Genomic DNA, 19,217 nt, shown 5'->3' on the forward strand with positions numbered 1-19,217 from the left:
ATGTTGGTTACCTTTTATTATTTCGAAAATTAAGAGGATTTTACCTTCATTAAGTCTTTGCATGGAAAATTAGGATGTGTAAATGGCTGTTGTCCACAGTCAGACTATCTAGTACTGATGCAGATCAGGAGCCTCATGGCTACATAAGAGGAAACAATGGCAGGTTCCTCCAATAGGAAGGCTGAGCAAAGTCCACCATCTCTGTCAAGTATCTGCAGGGGATCTCAGCCTCCCCTTGTTTGGGAAGGAGGGAGAAAGACCCGCAGGTGTATGTCCTTATAAAGTTTGAAAATAACACATATTTGGCAAAGACACTGTATAAGAGACAGATACAAATAAAAGGGCAAGACACTTCATCCCCTACCCTGTCATAGAACTCATGAAATTGGCTTTGCAGAGTGGAGGTGTCAGTAACCTTTGGATAATGTGTGACCATTACCTCTGTAAGGTTAACTGGTATTCTAAACTAAAGTCTCTATTTTTATTTAATACCAAGTTATTATTAGAACTCAGGGATTAATATCAAGCAGTAGTCTAACTACTGAGCATTTCCCGTCATGAAGCCCAGATTATGATGGCTTGCACCTTTGCCAAAATTTAGTTGTTGATGTAGACTTTTCCATGTTGATTCTCTGTCTCTGTGCAGAATTTTATATAAAAAGATTTAGTTGAGAAAACATTGTTCTCCCAGTAAAACTCTAGGACCTGATAAAACTCAACAACTGGGAGCACAAACTTAAAATATGGTAAGTGACAGACATTGTTTCAAGGTATAATGTAAACTATACTGAAAATGTATAGCTCCTAAATGTGAAAAAAACAAGTACTCAGCAGTCACTAACATTTTCAGGTTTTAATACATATGTCCTGTCTGTGAAACAGAAAGCCAGAATACCACCCATTACCTCAGGAATGGAGTAAAACTAAATGAAAAAATGCGTTTGCAAAACACTTGAATGTTTTTCTGAAAAGAAATGGACCCTCAAAGGAAGGGCAGGAGTGCACAGTATACAAGGTGCAAGGCAGAGTCACTGAGCAGTTCAGGAAAATCAAATTATTGACAAAGCCCTATTTCTTAAAGGTGCTGAATGTGTCAGGATTTTCTGGAAGAGAAAAAAAGACAGTGTTAAACCAATTAAAGAGTGTATCAACATGCACAAGGGACCTGAATTAAGATTCCACTATCAATGCTAGTTCTCATTGCTTTGAAACTTCAAGTTATTCTCTTAACCGCATCTGCTGGTGTGCAACTTAAATAGAACCAGCTGAAGAAAAACATACAGCTCTCTAAATTCACCTGTATTTCCTGACCTTTCTTAAATTAGAGAGGACATCATCATTCGTGGGGGAAGGAAGCAGTATTCAATAAAAGGCTTTTAAACAGACCAAGTGCTATTTTTGTCACTATCTGCTCAATTATATTTTGTGCTAGTAGCAGTTTTCCAAGCACAGGTATGTCTTCCTTTGTGGAAAATGGTCTGCCTTTGTTAAGAGAAAGTCAGAATCCTTAGCTTAGGACTGATTTGGGTCTCTTGCTTTTTTTGTTCCAGTCTCATTTCCAAGAACTTCATTCCTTTTATTTCAGCTTTCTAATTCTGGACTCACTATTCCTTCCAGGGCTGCTAATAAAATTAAATGGTAGAGAAAAAGATTAAAAAAAAAAAAACAAAACCCAACAAAAAATCCAAAACACCAACAACAAAAATCCAAGCCAAGATAAAATCTAGATTCTATTTCAGAAGACAAATACAATAAACTTCCTGTTTATAAATTTATCCATTCATTTTTAACTAGTGGCAAAGCAGAATCTCAGCAGGACATTGAGAAAGTAGTATATCCAGATGGATTCTCAGTGTGAAAGATTTCTGAAACACACTCACTGACATAATAAAGACAGGGTTTTCAGGCTTGCAAAGCAGTGGCATAGAGGCTGTGAGTAAATTTATTTCACAGGAAGACCACATCTTGAGCTAATGGGAAAATGTAGGTCTTTTACGTTGCTCTGTATGTGGTAAGTCATAGATATGATAGGATTATAAAAGAAATGGATCTGTATGCCACAGCTCTTGACAGCACTCTGCTACATTTCTTGGCCTGTGCCCTAATTCAGAGTCCCAAGCAATCCCCCTTCGATGAGCCAGTCAAGCTTTAAGTGGTTCTCAGCTTGACTGTGTTGCATCACCTCCCCCAGGGGCAAGGCAAACTTGTCAATAACTCCTAAGCACCTTAAACAAAATATGTAAATGCAGTAATTCCTTCGATGGAGGAAGGGAAAGTGTTTCAAAAGAGAAGAAACATTGTTAGGGGATTTTCAAGGGGGAGGGAGGAGTAGTTTGAAGAAACCAGACTGCTAGCAGCTCAAATTCTAAAAAAGAGAATAATAACGCACAGAAACATAAAGGTGACTTAAGTCAAAAGCAAAATGTGTAAGTGATTCTGGTATTTGGTACCCAATTATTCACACTGTAAGAAAAAGGTATAACAGCCAGGATTTTTTAGAATAGGGTCATCTGCTTGTATTTATTTAAATATGGCAGAGACTGAAATGTGTCATGCCCTGTCCCCTTATGAGGAAGACTCCTGGGCCTCCTGGGAAAGGGCTGGAGTCCCTTAAAAGAAAATATCACCTCCTTTATCACAGACTTAGGGAGGATGGAGTGAGAAGATGCAGAGGAATGGTGGAGCAATGGAAACTGGAGTTCCCAGAGTCATGAGCAATGGAAACTGGAGGCAATTTAAGGAGTCCTGCATGTATCAGGCATACATCAGGCAGAGCCTGTGATATGCTCATCCCTGCACTTATACAAACTGCAGTAGGATATTGGCTAGGGAAGGTTTGAGGAGTGCAAGTGAAATATGTATACTTGTATATCTTGCAGGGACCTTGATGGATCCCTACTACTCATGTATTTTTATGAAGGAGCCACATTTGGACAACATCTGGATGTCATGTGTGTCCCCAGCAGTATGTTGGGAAACCTGAACTCTGAGAAGGGAGCAGAGGTGGAAAGAGGGCAGCTGGTTCCCAGAGTGAAGTCAGACCTTTTCGCCTGTTGTAGTTGATGAACAACAGCTGCTGGGTTTTTTTCCATGAAAAGAGGTTTCTTTGCTGAGAAGGGGCAAGGAGACCTTGGGGTTAAGTGGAGACATGGCCAACAGGCATGAGCAGGCAGCCAGTTGTCTAAAGAGTGAAAAGGAAGAAGGTAAAAAAGGCCAAGGGAAACTGAAGGAAACTGGAAAATTGGCTGGAGGGAAGCTGAGAAGAGGCAGGTAAAGACACTGATGGACATGGGAGATGGGGGCAGAAAGGAGGATGCTGCTGCATGTGTACAGACCATGTTGAATTCTGTCTTTCTTCCAGACCATACCACATGAAGCCCAGGTTTTTGTTGTGTTTAGCCTTGTAGTCAGAGTTGCCAGTGTCTCTGTGCATGAGAAAGGCCCAGAATGCACAAAATGCCTGAGCGTGTCATGGCATATTCTTCATGTTGGTGCTAGGTCAGTATCTCTTCAGTCAGCTGGAAAACCCATCACAGGACATCTGACAGAAAATAACAATGTCACTGAAGGCCCAAGGGGTGCCACATGACTCAGCCATAAGAGGATCAGCATTGTTATTGTACATGGGGACTTTTTGCACTCTATGTATCGACCTAAAATCTCTTCGAAACTACTTAACGATAAGAAAAGAAGACATTCCATTTTGATGCTGAGCTTCATGATGAAGTTAATCAGCCATTAGTGTTGTTAAGAGAAAAGAAACTGTGTCTTTTTGTTACACTTTCTATCCCCTGCCCAGCTGAGGAGGGGAACAGTAGAGGGGCTTTGGTGGGCACCTGGTGTCCAGCCAGGGCCAACCCACCATAACAGTGCACAGTTTTCCATAGCAATCCACGAGGTCCTTGAGTATGACTGACACCTCTTACACTCTTCACAGTGTGGACCTCCCTTCCCTAGGAATGACTATGTTGCTCTGAAAGCTGTGTGCCACTGGGCTGTTCCTTTGGAGTATGTCAGTGTCACCTGCAACTGGCAAGTAGGGATGAGCCAGACAATGTGAGGTTTTGTAGATCTCCGCATCAGCCACTATGAACCTTTTGTCTTCGCGTCTCCGAACACAGAGAATGACCTGGCCATAGTGTTGTGGAGACACATCTAGACCCCGTGAGTACTCAGAAATTGGAAATTAGCCCCATTCCATCCAACTGCTGTTTTGCACCCTGAGATTGGCAGACTTCCAGGAGAACATGATATCATCTCTAGGTGAGACATGGCAGGATTGTTTCTGGAGTGATGACCACAACTGTTAGTGCAGGGAAACTGCTGCAGAATGGGATCATGCCCACTCACAGAGGAAGAAGCTGCAGAGCTGCTGGAAATCAGGTGGCAGGGAGCAATTTGCCAGAAAAAAAATCATTGATCCATGGCCCTATTCCTGTCCATTTCTGTAAGGTCCTCAGGAAAGGAGGAAAGACCATAATCCTCATGAATTATTCAGGTAGTGTAGGTCCAATCCATAGATCACTCACTGGCTGTACATGCACATTTGCAATTTTTCTAAAGCATCACTTTAGGCTTTAATCAGCAAATGAGTGTGTCCCAAAACAGCTGCTTATAGCAAGTTAGGGAACCCTACAAAGTGTTTTGCTGGAACAGTATCTTGCCATCAAATGTAAGATTGGAAAGTTCCCACGTGTACAGTCTTGAAGCTCATGCTAAAATTCTGTGTAAGGAAAAGATACACATCTGTTTACTTGTGGTGGTAAGCTTCCTAATTAACCACATTCATGAATTTTATAAAAACAAATTCTTCAGCTCATCAAAGCTTTCTACAAACTCCGTTTGGTGTTATGTGGGAACTCAATTTGAAAGGAAACAATGTCTTAACTAGCTATAACTATTATTTAGCTAATAGAGAATTCACAAAGGCAAAATATTCCTATTTCAAAAACTTTGAATGCTGCTTTACCACCTTTGTGTCACAGGCAGAAAATAAATAAACACATTTTGTATTTAAAACTCCTTATTTGGATCCAGGTCAAAGACATTGAGGGCTGTCCTCTGGCAGAACTTACACAGCCTGATCGCTGTGCCTAACCCAGGGTACATCCACAATCAAGTGTAGTGTGAGGTACTCAATTTAATCTCAAGTGAATGATTTCCCTAGTAGCACCCAAACACAGCTTAGCACGAGGTTTCATTGAGATCTTTGGGTTGCCCTGCATTGTAACACTGTGAGTACCTGTAAGTCTCAACATCATGCTCAGTACGTGACTGCATCTTCTGCCCTGGCAGAAAGTGGGAACAAAACCCTTGTGACTTTGCCTACAGCTTGTTTGCCTGTTCAGGTTTATTTTCCTGCTCCTCACTAGCTATGAATCAGATGTAAATGCAAGTAGTAGCAGTGTTATCAGACATCACACAGCAGCAGGCATGGAAAGAGTACCATCGGTACCAAGGATGCTTCTTGAAGCAAAGACATGAATGACTGGGTCACCTCCTTGCCTCTAAGTGACCTGCAGCAAATCATACAATACATCTCAGCCAAATTCCACTTGGCACCTGTGGTGGCCAATTTCATACACAGTGGGTTTTATGTCCTACCCAATGAAAAAGTTACTTTCATACTCACTTTGAGCTATGATTGCTATGTACAAAGCAATGCGGGATCAGATCCTTCTTTTCACTAGTCTTTCCTGGCAAGCAGCCTGCAAGACTGTCCAAATAATTATATTCCAACCTATTTGTCAAATTGTGCTATGATTTGAAAGACATGGTTCTGATTTCCTATTCGTTCCTTTTTACCCTGATGTTAATGTAATGTCCCATGCACATTTTATTCCAATTTACATTAAGGTTAAACCTGAGAGAAACTGATCTCTTTCATTTTGCTCCCTGTTTACCTTTAGCTCTTAATGGCACAGTTTAACATGCACATCTTAGCAAATGTCCTTGGCTTACAGGAAAGAAAAACCTCATACAATTAGCCAAGTAGCTCAAATGTAACGGTTAGATCACAAAAGTAAACAGATGTTAAATAACTTAAAATATTACGAAGTAGAAACAGATTATTTTGTTTTATTTCCTCTTACTTTGGCTTAATTCCTTACTGGAACCATGGCTGCTGAAACAATAGTGGCCCCATGTGAGCTGCTGGATTGCAGCTCCTGACTGCAGTGTCTCTTTCCTTGCTTTACCAGAGCACTAATGGGGAGCTGCCTGGAGTCAAGTCCAAAGGTGGGGAGGAAGCATTCAGGGAGAAGTGGACAATGGCCTTCTCCCTGCTGAATACTGAGAAATTCACAGTGTCCCAGCTGGAGTTATGGTGGAAAGGTATTGGGATTTTACGCACACCCTCTCCATACTACACTCAACCAGCAGGAAGCAGCTGCTCACTGTCCCCCCATAGCAGAGAATAAGCAATGAAGCCACATATAATACCAGCAGCCCCATGCAGCACAGCTTAAACTCACCCCCTTTGAATTCAACGCATCCATCCTCACTGACTGTTACACCTCACTCACCTCACCATGTTTAATTCTCTCTTTAGGACCACAACCTTCTGTTAACACTCCAGGTGATGCAAACCTTTGGTTTCAAACATTTGTAACACAAAAAGTAGCTTTCTTTTCCTTTTGCATCCAGCTTTGCTGCATTCTAGAGTGATCTTTTCTCAGTAACTATTTTTCTTCTTTCTTCCCATATAGGAGAGTTAGAACATAGAGAGATAATGTAGAGATTAGAGATAATACATATACATCTATCTGTATATACAAATACATATTTGTTTATACATATATGCATATATTTGTATATTTTCTTTCTATCTATCTATTTATCTATCTATCTACCTATCCATCCATCCATCCATCCATCCACTCATACATACATACATACACCGACACATTCTTTTCCTAGGAGATGTAAAGCAGGAACAAATTGATCAAGCCAGCTGGAAGGGAGACAGCAGGAGGACGGTGATACAACGCCCTGAACCGCCTCGGCTCTCCCCGCTGCTCCGTATTCCCCTTGCCCGCTCTCGGCTTTTTGAGGATGCGACAAGTCGCAGTGCCGGGGCGCAGCATCCTCGAAGGGGCGTGTATGTTCCCCCACCCCCACCCCCGCTGCCCCGTCCAATCAGGGCGCTAGAGGAGGGATGCTCGGGGCAGGGATGCAGGGTTGCCAGGCGACAGCAGCGTCCCCGTGTCCCGTCCCCCCCCATCACCCCTGTCCTCCCCCCCGGGACCGGGCTGCGCTCCTGCCCGCGCTGCCGGCGCAGTTAAACAACCGCGGGGAGCCCCGCAGCATGGGGCTCTCCTCCCTCCGAGGGCTCCTGCCACAGTCCCGCTCCCGGCCGTGCCAGGAGCGATAGCCAGCTCCACAGTGAGAACTAGGAGCGCAGTCAACTAATAAATGGTAGGGATAAGGCGCAGCCTGCCCCTCCGCGCAGCCTAGTGCCGGGGGAGGCGGTCTACGAACGCCAGCAGCTCCCACTCCCCGTCTTTGTAACTCTAGGTCGCCGCCTAATTTAAAGCTTTGCGACAATCCCCTTTGTCCAGAAAGGAGAGGAAATCTAGAAAGATGTCAGGCTGTGAAAAGGGACCCCAATTCACAGCGCCGGTCCCAGGCGCTGCCTGGCCAAGCAGAGCCAAAGTTGGTCAGAGGAACGGGAAGCGGGTGCTCCAGAGGAGAGGGGAAAGGAAGGGGATCATCGCTTGGTGATCGCAATCTCTCTGTCCCGTTGCCCCCGCTCTTCTTCTCCTTCCCTCACAGCCTTACCTCTGACCGCTTGATGAGTTTCCATCGGGATCAGATCCAAGGTGAGGGGGAGAAAGGGTGATTGTTCCCAGAGGAAGCAGCTCGCACAAGTTTGGGGGGTGAGACTCCCCGGTGGATGTTTAACGAGCACATCGGGAGGCCCGCGATGTCCGGGAGCAGCTGGAGACCCTCACCAGGACCTACCCTCATTGCACGGTAAGGAGCTGGGCACCGGTATCCGGCGTCCTGGTCCCTGCATCCCACATCCTGATCTCTGCATCCTGCGTCTCAGATTCGTGCATCCCGGTCCTCACATCCCCGTATTCCACATCCCGGTCCTTTCATATCAGTCCTTCCATCCCACACCCTGCAGCCTTGATCCCTGCATCCCGGGTCCCTGCAACCCACTCCCGCCCCATCCTGCCCTCCCGACTGGATGCAGCCGCTGCCCGGGGGGTTGCGGATTTTGCAGCCGGGAAAAAGTTTAGAGTGGCGGATTGCGAAGACGTTTACTGATGGGATTCAGGGGCCAGGAGAAACAGGGAAGGGGGGAGGGGGACAAGGGTTTTCACACCTGCAGAGGACAGGTAGGGTACAGGGGGATCCCTGTAGTCCCGCAGCTGAGGGGGCATGGGGAGGTGAGGGGAGTGTGCAGAAAGGAGCTGTGTCCAGATGTTGCCCAGAGGTTCCTGTTCCTGCAGGCTTTGGGGGTGAAGTGACGAGATCTTAAGCTTGCCATCCTATACTCTTCCTTAAGCTGGGATGGAAAGTGCCAAGGCAGCATCTGGGAGAGCCGTGCTGGGTGCCCAGCTCATCTCCCTGGATCTGCTGTTGGGAGAGAGCGAGAGAGAGGTGGGGAACGTTAAAGAAATTGGAAGTGCTTTGCTCCTCTGGGAATATCTCCCCTGAAGGGACCTGACTCACTCCAGGATCCTAAAATTGGAATGCTTCAAAAAGGAAGGAGAAATTAGCAGAGCCAGTGTAAACTCTCCCTCACACACATGCCCGTATATCTGTCTGTCCATGTGAGTATGCAGCCAGCTGTGTAGGTATATGTGTGTGCTTATGGAGCTGTCTGTGTATGTGCCTTGCCTATGTCCCCGTGTCTCTGGGTGTGTGGGTGTGTATATCCATGCTTATGTGTTTGCTCGGATGCATGTGGATGTATCATATGTACAGATTCATAGGATTGTGCTTCTATTCCTAGATGGTGTTTATCTAACCCTCTGTAGACCTAGAGGTGTGTGGGTACTTACCTTCCATCTCTCTGTGTGCCAGGCACACATCTCTGCCAAAATACACATGTGGGTGTGAGAAAGTATGTTTCTATGCCAGTGTATAGGTAGGATTTGGAGGGTGTGTTGGATTTTGAGGGCTTTATCCTCCCAGGTTATTGTAGTGTTTCAGTATTTCAATGAATCATTTTATGTATCCACCTCTGTATTTCAGCAATCTTGGTAAAACCCAAGCAATTCTTGAAAAACTAGGCATCGCACCAATACTGCACTGAACTGAACTAAGGGTTTGCTGGTAGTTTGTGAGTTCCTTGGCTTTTTCTCAGTTTATGCCACCTGCTGAAGATTATTTTAGTTGTTTTTTTTTTTAATCATTAGTTAGATCAGCTTTAAAAAAAATCTCAATTGGAAAACTGTAAAACAGAACAGCCTGGGACACAGACTGGTACCTATTTCAGCTTGCATAAGTATATGTCTCACGTTGATTAAATATGCATGAAAACAATTTGAAAAGCACACAACCCACCCGATCCAATACATATTTTAGGAAAATTACTTTTTTCATTTTCTTCAAATGCACCTAAATCATGATGACTTCTTCTGCTCTTATTTATGTTGCTAAATGTATTACGATAAAATGCAACTCCTCAGTTATATTGGACAAAATTACATATTAAGTTACTTTTATTCACAATTAAGGTTATATTGGGGAAAATTGCACATTAACTACTTTTATTCGCAATTAACGTAATAAGAAAATTGTACTTTTGTGATGTTCGTCCTTTGAGTGAAATCAGTAACAATTCATGCAAATCCTTCTTAATGAACTGATTATTTGAAGAGCAATGCAAGTTAATTTGTGCTTCACTAGAATATATCATACTTCAATTTCTGTGGCTTTTTTCTTGGGTTGTTTTGTTTGGTTGGTTTTGGACTTTGGGGTTTTTTTAAGACTGATGCTGTCCACTGCTATTCTCAATATTTCCAGAGCCCTGCATTATATATCAAAAATAAAACTTCAAAATAGAAAATCCACCAATTGCTTTACTGCTCTATAACTTTAAACCAAGCAAAATGGCATTGGTATCAAGTGCACTAAAACTAGACTTTCATCCTGGAGCCAAGATGCTTTTCTAATCACTCTTGATGTTTGCCTGGGTTACTTGTGCTGATGACCTACTTATAAGCCTCTACAAATAAGGGAATAAAGTTTTTTTAGGCAAATGTTGACACCTTGTCTAGGAGTAAGATTCTAATTTTATCATTGAAAGAGTGGATCTAGAGCAAGATGCAGGGATAAAGTATCATCTTGGATTCACATAATGTTTTTATAGTTAAATAAATGTGACAAAGCAAAGTACTAAATCAGACTAGAAAGACAAAATAAAAGAAATACAATACAAACAATGCTATCATTCAGTTCAGTGGTCTGTGTTACATAAGTGGAGCCAAATTTGGAAATGAAGACAGTGTAGGGAGACATACTGGCATTTAAAGAAAGAACTATTTGGATGTCTTGTGCGAACACAACTCGCCCATGGAAGTGTCTGACAGAACATACATTATGCTGTAAGTCACATAGTCCCACTTAGAATCCTATAAGACATGAATGACCTCATTCTAATGTTGTTTATGCTGAGTCAAACTGCAATTTTACCTTTAAATCTGGTGGACACATGAAGTGTGCATCCACCAAGAGCCTGGTTTAGCAGTGTGATTGGAGAATCCAACCTAAAGCTTTCACAGGGTGTGAGATCCTGTGTATGAGGCTGTTAAACTTGCCAACAGCATCCTGCTGAAGGGAGTTCATTCTCTTATCAGTTTTTGAAAGCTGTTTCTAAAGCCCTATAAAATGTTTATCAGGATTTCTGCACCTTGTTTGCCCCAACTTGTTGTACTATAGTTATTGATTAGGTAGTATGAATTTTTGTCATTGATAAAATCACTCTCAGGATGCCACAGAAAAACACCAAGGCGTTTGACACACTCCAGGATCAGACAGCACTACTGTTTGTGTGGGAATGTGTATAACTATGGTAAGCTACATAAGCTCTTGTGAAGAAGATCATGTAATATTGACTGTTGGGGGGGGATTCTGCTTATTGATATAAAACTGAGAGCTGGTTTAAAGCTTAATCAAGAATGTATTCCACATCAGAGATTAAAGAGAAGATTGTCCTCTTGCTCTCTACTAGTGTGGAGAATAAGGCTGTGCTTTAATCCCCGAGTGTGTTGCGTTTGCAATGGAGGGGTATCCACAGGCACCGAGAGGGGTAACCAAAGGGATAACCAGCCACCCTGTCCCTGCAGCCAGTGCTGAATGTTTAGAGCTCAACTGTGGTGGACCTGGGATCCAAAGGTGGCAGGAAAGGAGTGTAGTATCCTTTGGCTGGTACCATCTTCTTAAGTCTCTGCTTGTGACTCTTTCTTGCTACTAACTTAGCAAGACAACTTTCACTGTGGTAATCCAGCCCTAAACTGGCAGAAAAATCTGGGACCCATTTCATTTTACAAAGATACAGATTGACCGAAAATTCTGAGTTTAATTTGCTAGTAGGAATAAAATGACAAAAAAATTAAGAATTCCTCCTAGGCACAAGGATGCCTGGGAACAGCCTCAGTGCAATTGTCAGGTGTTACCACTGAGACAAAACCACAGTAGAAGTGTTTTAACTATTGCAGATTCATGCAATTGCCTCTTTCTTCAGGTAAGCCCAGAATCCACTGTGAAACCTAAATGGATTGGGTTATCTACTATCTTAAGAGATTTTCAGACATTTTGTTTCAGGGATGTGCAGATTTTCAAAAATACTGCAAGAAATACGCTGTCTTGTTTCCAGCCTTTTCAAAGTAATGCAGAAAATTTTTATGAGGGTTAAATTGCTGTGAACCTATTAAAGTCAAAAAGAAGAGAATTTAGTAGAGCAACAGGAAATTACACCCCTCAAAAATAGGCTATAGAAGTATGTTGTTTTTGTCTCATATTCATCCTCTCAAATATGAAATGATGTTGTCGGAATTATTATCACACTTTTTTTTCATAGCTATGCTGAGACTATGGGAGCATTTATATAATCAGGAATTGTACTGCTTGTATAGGAACATATGGGCTCCTCACATAAATCAACAGGTTTTCCCAAAAACCTAAGAAGCAGAGTAGCAGCTTTTCCAAACCATCTAAGACCCAACTTATCCACACAAAAAAGCACGGTCTTAATCCCAGTTACTGTGGGAGCCTTACTTCAGAGTGCTTTGAGGTCTGGCAATTGGCTTGAACTTGATAGTACTAATGACCCTGACCAGGAAAGTCACTTTCCTGGTGCATACAAAGGGATACAGTATGATCACAAGTATATAAACTATAAGAAACACACATCAAGCAAGGTGTGTGCAGAAGGAATGGTTGATAAACTTTTCATGGGTGAAATGGGAACTTGGAGTAAACTCTTGGTGGATTCTTGGTGGAAATTCTCCATTAGAAGAGTGAATACAGAAGGAAAAAAGTTGTGAAAGTGAAAAAAAAAAGATTGAGGAAAATACTTCTGTATGAGACAAAATGAGAAAAATAATAAGAAGAAAAGAACTTGATAGAAAAGGAAAAAAGATAAGTGAAGATATTCAAATGAGTATTCAAGCTGGAAGAAAAATAAATTAAATGATAACTCAGTTGTGGGAAGAAGAGATTGTAAGGTAGATGAAGGTGATGAAGTCAATGGAGACATTGTCAGATTCCAAAGGAAAATGAAGCAAATGCACACAAGGAAGAATTAAGTCAAAAGCTAAGTGGGTGACCAAAAAGTCAGCACATTCATAGGTCAGAACCATAGGAGAATTAGTGGGACGATTATTTTCTCATGAAAAGAAGGATGAATATGTTAGCTTGGAGTACCTCTTAAGCAACAGTGTATCTGAAAGAAGGGGTGCTGAGAAGGGGAGGTAGAATACACAGGTAAGAAGAAACAGAACTGCTCTTGAGAAAATAAGGAGTACTTGAGAGGAGGACAAAGTGAAGAATAAAACAGGGGGAAAAATTAAATCATGACATCAGAGAAAAAGCACAGACAAAGGCTGGAAGCAAAGATTGCCAATAAAAAAAGGAAAGAGGAACAGAGGGGGTGGGTGGTACAGGGAAGTCACCTCCCACTGGTACAGAGGAGGAGGCAGGGCCTGAGCTTGCCAGGGGAAAAGAGCTGAAGGGAACCTGAAAACTGTGAAAAATCTTTATCTAGAAGATGACGTGCTGATAGAAAAGAAAATGTCCAAGATATAGTGACTGAAAGCAGCCTCAGCTCAGAAATACAGTAAGCTTATACATTAGCTTCCATTCCCCTGAAAAGCTCCACTAACAAGCCCACACTCAAACCAGGGACAATTTTATGTTACCTAAATGCTGCATCTGGAGAAGTTAACACAACTACATAATCTGGGGCTCTGCAAAGCCTCAATCTCTTTGTTTTGTGGTGGCTGGTCCTCAACTGCACATGTTGTCAGGCTGACTGAAGCACTGCCTTGCAGTCTGCGCAGGAGGATGCTGCAGGCAATTCACCGAGTCTGAGATTTGACAGTAGTGGGATTCCTCTCTGGAATTAGCCCTGTAAAGAGGCTGCCTGAGATAAGTGGGCAACAAGGGGCTGTATGACTGTGCCGAGAGACTGTAAACCTCTTCCAGCAAAACTAGTAAGTCAGATGCCAAATCTAACGCTTAGGAACTTCAGTGGTTTGCAACAGTTGTTTAATACTGTGGGATCAAACCAATGACCATCACATCAATCTATGAAGTATAGGTTGGGACACCATTTGAAAAGTGTTTTAAAATCTTAAAAAAATATTGTCCCATACCTAAATTCCTAAAATTTATCCCTAAATATATTACTAAATTTTTTCATTCCTAAAAATTCCTAAATATTGTTTCACCAGTGATATAGCTGCCTGCTCCGCAGACATGTAACAGAAGGGCTGAGATGATGCAGAAATTTTCCAACAAGCCTAGTCCTCTGCTGTGGGAATTAGGACTAAACACACTCCTCCTCCCTGGTGAGGAACGGAGCCCTGTAAGGACCTAGTGTGTTCTTTGAGAGGCTCTCAGACCATTCCTGACCTTGTTGACCTTGGACAGTTTAATGTACAGCTCACTGCATCAGGATGGTTGTCCATTTTTCATAGTGTAGCTGTGATTAAGTAACCTTAGATCCCATACTGTCCAAAGTTTGTATGTGCCGTGCTTTCATGATGGGACACTTGCAGCTGTTTTTGAGTGAACATTTCTTCATGTATGTTTTATGGGAGGTTTTTGGACAAGATATTTTTTGATCCAGTACTTCCTGCCTAGCAATTTTTATATTGCTTTATAATCAGGATATATTATATTGTTATTATGAATTTCATTCAGAGTGGTCATATCATCCAGTGAAGAAAGTATCAGGAAAGTATGAGGAGGCATTGTTCTGTTAGTGTTTGAAAATATTACATTTGCAATGCATAGCAGAAATTGGCTGCCCTGCTGTTAGTGTCACATAGCCAGAGATCTAATAAAAATCAAGAAGCAAATTTTGGGGATATATCAGAAATCATAGAATGATTATTTTCCCCCCCCCTTATTTCTGTGTATTTTCAAGACAAGAGAAAACAGATAATAATCAAAAGAATGGAGGCAAAAAGAAAAATAAAGATATTGTGTTGTAAGACATGTAGGGTTCAGCTCTAAGGTGTTAAAAGTGTTTGTTTGGACAAGCTCACATAGATAAGAAATGTCTAAAAGCATCTTTATCTGCAAGATAATTTAAAAAATCATATTTTTATGCAAAAATATAATTGTTTTTTGCTATAACAAGTGACTTTTCAAAAAGCCTCATCATAATTTTTTGTGAGATTGTGTATGTATTTGAGTGTTAAGTCTCATTAATTAAGAATATGGCTATGAATTTCTTCACTTTTTATCATAGATTTTTAGTGGCATTTTTACTAACCTTCACCAGTCAGAAGGACAACTTCATGAGGTGTCAACTGACACCTCATTTGGTTCCATTGAAGAATTTCTGGGTGTTTCTGTACGCAACAAATTAAACATCTTGATTTTACCTTATAGCAGACGTATTTTACCAGTATTTAACTTTGCCTTGTAAAAAGTAGGGGAAAGAAAACACCCACATGGGACATCAAGGTAGTAATATTGGATTAAATTGTGTGAAAAGGATACCTTAGAATGCTCGCTGGATGTTACAGCACGTTATTTGCATAGACAGTAATAAGGATCTTGTTTTCCTTATTGTGAAATATTTGTCCACGAAATTACATTTTACTAGGAAATTTACAGAGTTTATAGGAATCTTCTTAGATTTTTTTCCAAACACTGTAAGAACACACTGAAGTACACTTGTCACATCTGCCATGCAACTGTTTCAGTGTATTCCCTTGTAATCTCTTAATCGTGCTTGCTCACTTTCTTCCTTGCAGCTATCACGGCTTTAGAAGAGCCCTGACAATTACAGTCAATGAGATCAACAGACAGTGCATTTTCTTAGACAGGTGTGAGCCCATCCTACATTGACTGATGCGCCAGGTTGAGTTATCAGGCCAGTCTTTGCTCTTGGAAGTTAAGAAAAAGGAGAGCAATTGTGTGGGAATGGTAGACCAACACTGAAGTCTGTTTTAGCCAAATGCTCTTAAACTGTATACCACATGTTTCTTTATCTTACCGTTATTATAAAATATATTTACCTCAAAAAAAAAAAAGAGCATTTTCTTCATAATCAAGAAATAAATTGCCTGTCTCAGGGTCATGAAAGCAAAACAAACCTCACTGCTGTTCCAGCAAAAACAACATGCAACCCATGTCTTTTTCATTCATTTCCTTGTCAACGTGACTGTCAATAAGAATACATTTACTTGTGGCCAGTCCCACAGTTGATTCATTAAGATGATTTTATGAGTGAAAAGGGAAGATAATCTAATAGAGTAGGTCCAGGAATACAAATAAAATCAGATAACTTTCAGAGAATAAAATCTTTGCTTTCTGAAGTGGACTTTAAATCTCCAAGAAGAGAATAGCTCCCCTTCAAGCAACCTTTTCTTCTTCACTCAGAAGTGATCTCCAATTAATTGTGCAGTTTAGCTGAACTTTGCTTTCCTTGGTATCCTAGGAGAAAAGCTCTGAAAGACTGGGAATTTTAACTTGTTTGTAATGTAAACTCAGTATACCGGTGGTGCTTTTTAACACTCCAGAAACTGTTTGTGAGGAAAAAGAAATAAATAAAAAAGCTTTGATCTTCTAAGCAAACAAAGAGGGGAGAATGAGGTTAAAAGAACCTCAAGAACTTGTGAAAGGCAGAGAAGGAAAATGTGGGAAAAGTGTCTTTATTTTAACAGTTTCAGAGACTAAAAGACAATTGGTAATATCAGGCACTTCAACAGCACTAGAGACTTCTGATGAATAGGGGAAAATTGACTTATTTTTATTGTTTCATTGACCTTTCTGAGATTTCTAAGGACTATGAATTTCTTGATAATATCAGTCATCTAGCCAAGATTTTTCCCAGAAGCAGAGATCCGGGACAAAGCTTAGAGATTAATGCTAATACCTTAAGTATTAAGCTCAGATAAACATATTCCTAGTGGCATTATTCACTATGAAGAAAAGAATAAAAATCTAGTCTGGAAGTAACACCAGGGAGTTGGGATATAAACTTGTATCCCAGGTTTTTGGCCAAAGGGAGAAATGTAAATCAAAGCTTACAGCAACTGTAGTATCAGGGAGTGGTGTGATCCAGCAGTGCCCTTTTGTCTGCTTATCTCTGGGAAATGCTCCTTCTCCTTAAAATGTAGTTATTTTGATCAGTAGGTAAGGTGAAGTCAAGTCTCCATATAAACTTTCAATCTGCCTGTCTATTACACATTCACCAGTTTTAGGGAAGAATGCAGATAAATAGTCTCATTTATACCTAAATACCTTAAATCAACATCCAGGGAGAGGCTGCAGAGAGTAATAGAGCTTCTTAGTCCCTGTGATTTCCTGGCAAAGGCACAAGGTTCCAATTAGAACTTATCCTGAAAGAGTGCAGCATCCATCAGGGTGGAAATGATAGAAAGAGGCCTTTTTTATGTAAGATTCCTCATTTTCAAAGATTGTACACAACGTTCTCATTGCCTGAACGCAGCATTTATAGTCCACAGATAATGACACCAGTTAAGGACTTCATCTGATCCATCTCCCCCTCCAAAGATGGCATAAACTGTCTTTAAATCTTCATTAACTAATACTTGTTGAATGATTTCCTTAAAATCTGCAATGGCAGAAATTTCACAGCCTCCTGCAACAGCATATGTCTCTGTTTCACTGTTCTTATGGACAGAAGGTCTCCAAAAGTTTAACTAAATCCCACTTCTTGCAACAGAGCCTATCACTCTTATCCTCTCTGCTATGGAAATTCAAAGCAATTTAGTACTTTCCTTTCCATTCCAGACTTTTACGGTGCAAAGGGATTAGATTTCAGCTGTTTAACGTTCATTTATGTAATGTTCCTCTCAGTCATCTCCTCTTGACTCAGTGAAATAATTGCTTTTCTTTCTGCCATTTGCTTTTTTTAATCTCTTGTTATTCTTGCTGCTTTCCTTTTGACCTTCTCCAGTAGCCCGTTTGGACTCATACCCAAAAGATGAGTACAGCCAATGAATGGGTTGACTTCACTTGTCTTGAATACAACACTCCTCAATGAAATCCTTTGTACTATTCATTTGTTCTATGCTTCAAGCCTCACTCCAGTCAGCATTTTGCCCAAGGAGCCCTCAGGAGCTGCACAGAACCATAGTGATGTCCTTGTCCCATCACCTTTCAATTTGCTACATTTTTTCTTGGTGGCTTGTGGTCATTTCTAGTTTGCAACCACATACAACTCCAACCAAACAAGTCCTCCTTAACACTTCAGAAGAAAATTTTTTAGGCAGTTTGCACAACCTGTTGCTTTGTCTTTGCCAGAAGGATCTGTATGGGCAATGACTTCTCTTGGTTTAATCATTGCTATAGAAAGGGGATGCTTGGCTGCTGCATTGTCTAGCATGTATCATGTTCAGCATGACACAGGTTTAGCATGTTTAGCATGAAATTACCATCATGGTCACTAACTTCAGCCAGCAGCCTGACTGTCCACAAGTCAAAGAAAAGCTCCCAGGAGCGTTTCTAGAAGGGAAGACTCCAGACCAACTCCAAGCATAAAATGTATCAAAGAATATTGCAGAGCTGAGTGATGGATACAAATGTGGAATTCATATTCATTTGGGTATTCCAGCTGCGGGTCCATGAAAAGGCAGAAGCTGTTTTTGCTTTCAGGAGCATAACCACAGAGCAATGCACCAGGAGGTCTCAAATGAGGTGTTCGATTTTGCTGCTGGCAAACCCACACAGAGTTCATCTACATTAAGCCTGATGAATGTGACATTAGGCAAGAATCCAGAACTTCATGCCCCCAAGATACACTTTGTGCCTCGCTTGTTTAATTTTTCTTTTATTAAGGCTCAAACTTTTCCCTGGTCAGTCTAGAACATTTCCCAAACTGTCCAGGACATGGATAATGTCAGAGAGGTCCTAATGAAGCTGCCACAGGTACTTGCCCTAAAGGCTCCTTAAAGAACCCTTTGCATCTGTAAGGTTCATATATAAGAGAGTATTAGTTACTACTAAAAAAAAAAAAAAAAAAAAGAAAGGAAAAAAAAAGAAAGGAAAAAAAAAGCTTTTACTTGAGCATCTGTAGTAATTCATGGAGCACCTTAACATTGCAACAAAAATGTCCCTTCTAGCCTTCAAGCTAATCAACATGCTGTTTTAATATATCTCAGTAAATTAAAACACATCCAGTCCAACTCATTAGTTCCTGACCATTAACTTCCAAGCCTTCAATTCCCACTGAACAGGTAAGCAGCTGCTTTGAAGATTTAAGTGGCGTGACTCCACCAGAGCACAAGCCATCATTATATATGAGAACAGTCCCTTTCCTCTGTCTAACTTGGTCACACTGAGACTGCCAAATAAGCACTCCTTGGATGTACTGGGTGAAAGGGAACATTGGTCTCCATGTGAGAGAATTTTTTACAGTCTGGGATAGAGACACACAGAGGGACACCTTCAGGCAACCCATGGGATGCAGCTTGATGGGTTTTCCCCTCCACTAGTAACAAAGCAATCCCGAACACTCATCTGATATGTTGTCTCTTGAACATAGATCATAATAAATA

The 19,217-nt window shown here is 41.3% G+C and overlaps 1 protein-coding gene across 4 annotated transcripts in view; it reads left to right on the top strand.

Moving 5' to 3' along the window:
• Nucleotides 1-7,262: 7,262 nt before the first annotated feature.
• Nucleotides 7,263-19,217, top strand: part of GRM3 (glutamate metabotropic receptor 3) — a 103,463-nt gene continuing 91,508 nt past the window's right edge. For 3 of the 4 annotated variants that reach the window (XM_017807847.1, XM_017807850.1, XM_017807848.1), the window contains exon 1: nucleotides 7,263-7,974. The gene's annotated coding sequence lies outside the window, so the exon portion shown is untranslated. Of the gene's footprint in view, nucleotides 7,975-8,515; nucleotides 8,784-19,217 lie in introns of those variants that run through there. The other variant, XM_017807849.1, reaches the window with a different exon arrangement.

Source organism: Lepidothrix coronata, unplaced genomic scaffold, assembly GCF_001604755.1.
Source record: "Lepidothrix coronata isolate B3197 unplaced genomic scaffold, Lepidothrix_coronata-1.0 Scaffold20, whole genome shotgun sequence".
Lineage (NCBI taxonomy): Eukaryota > Metazoa > Chordata > Aves > Passeriformes > Pipridae > Lepidothrix > Lepidothrix coronata.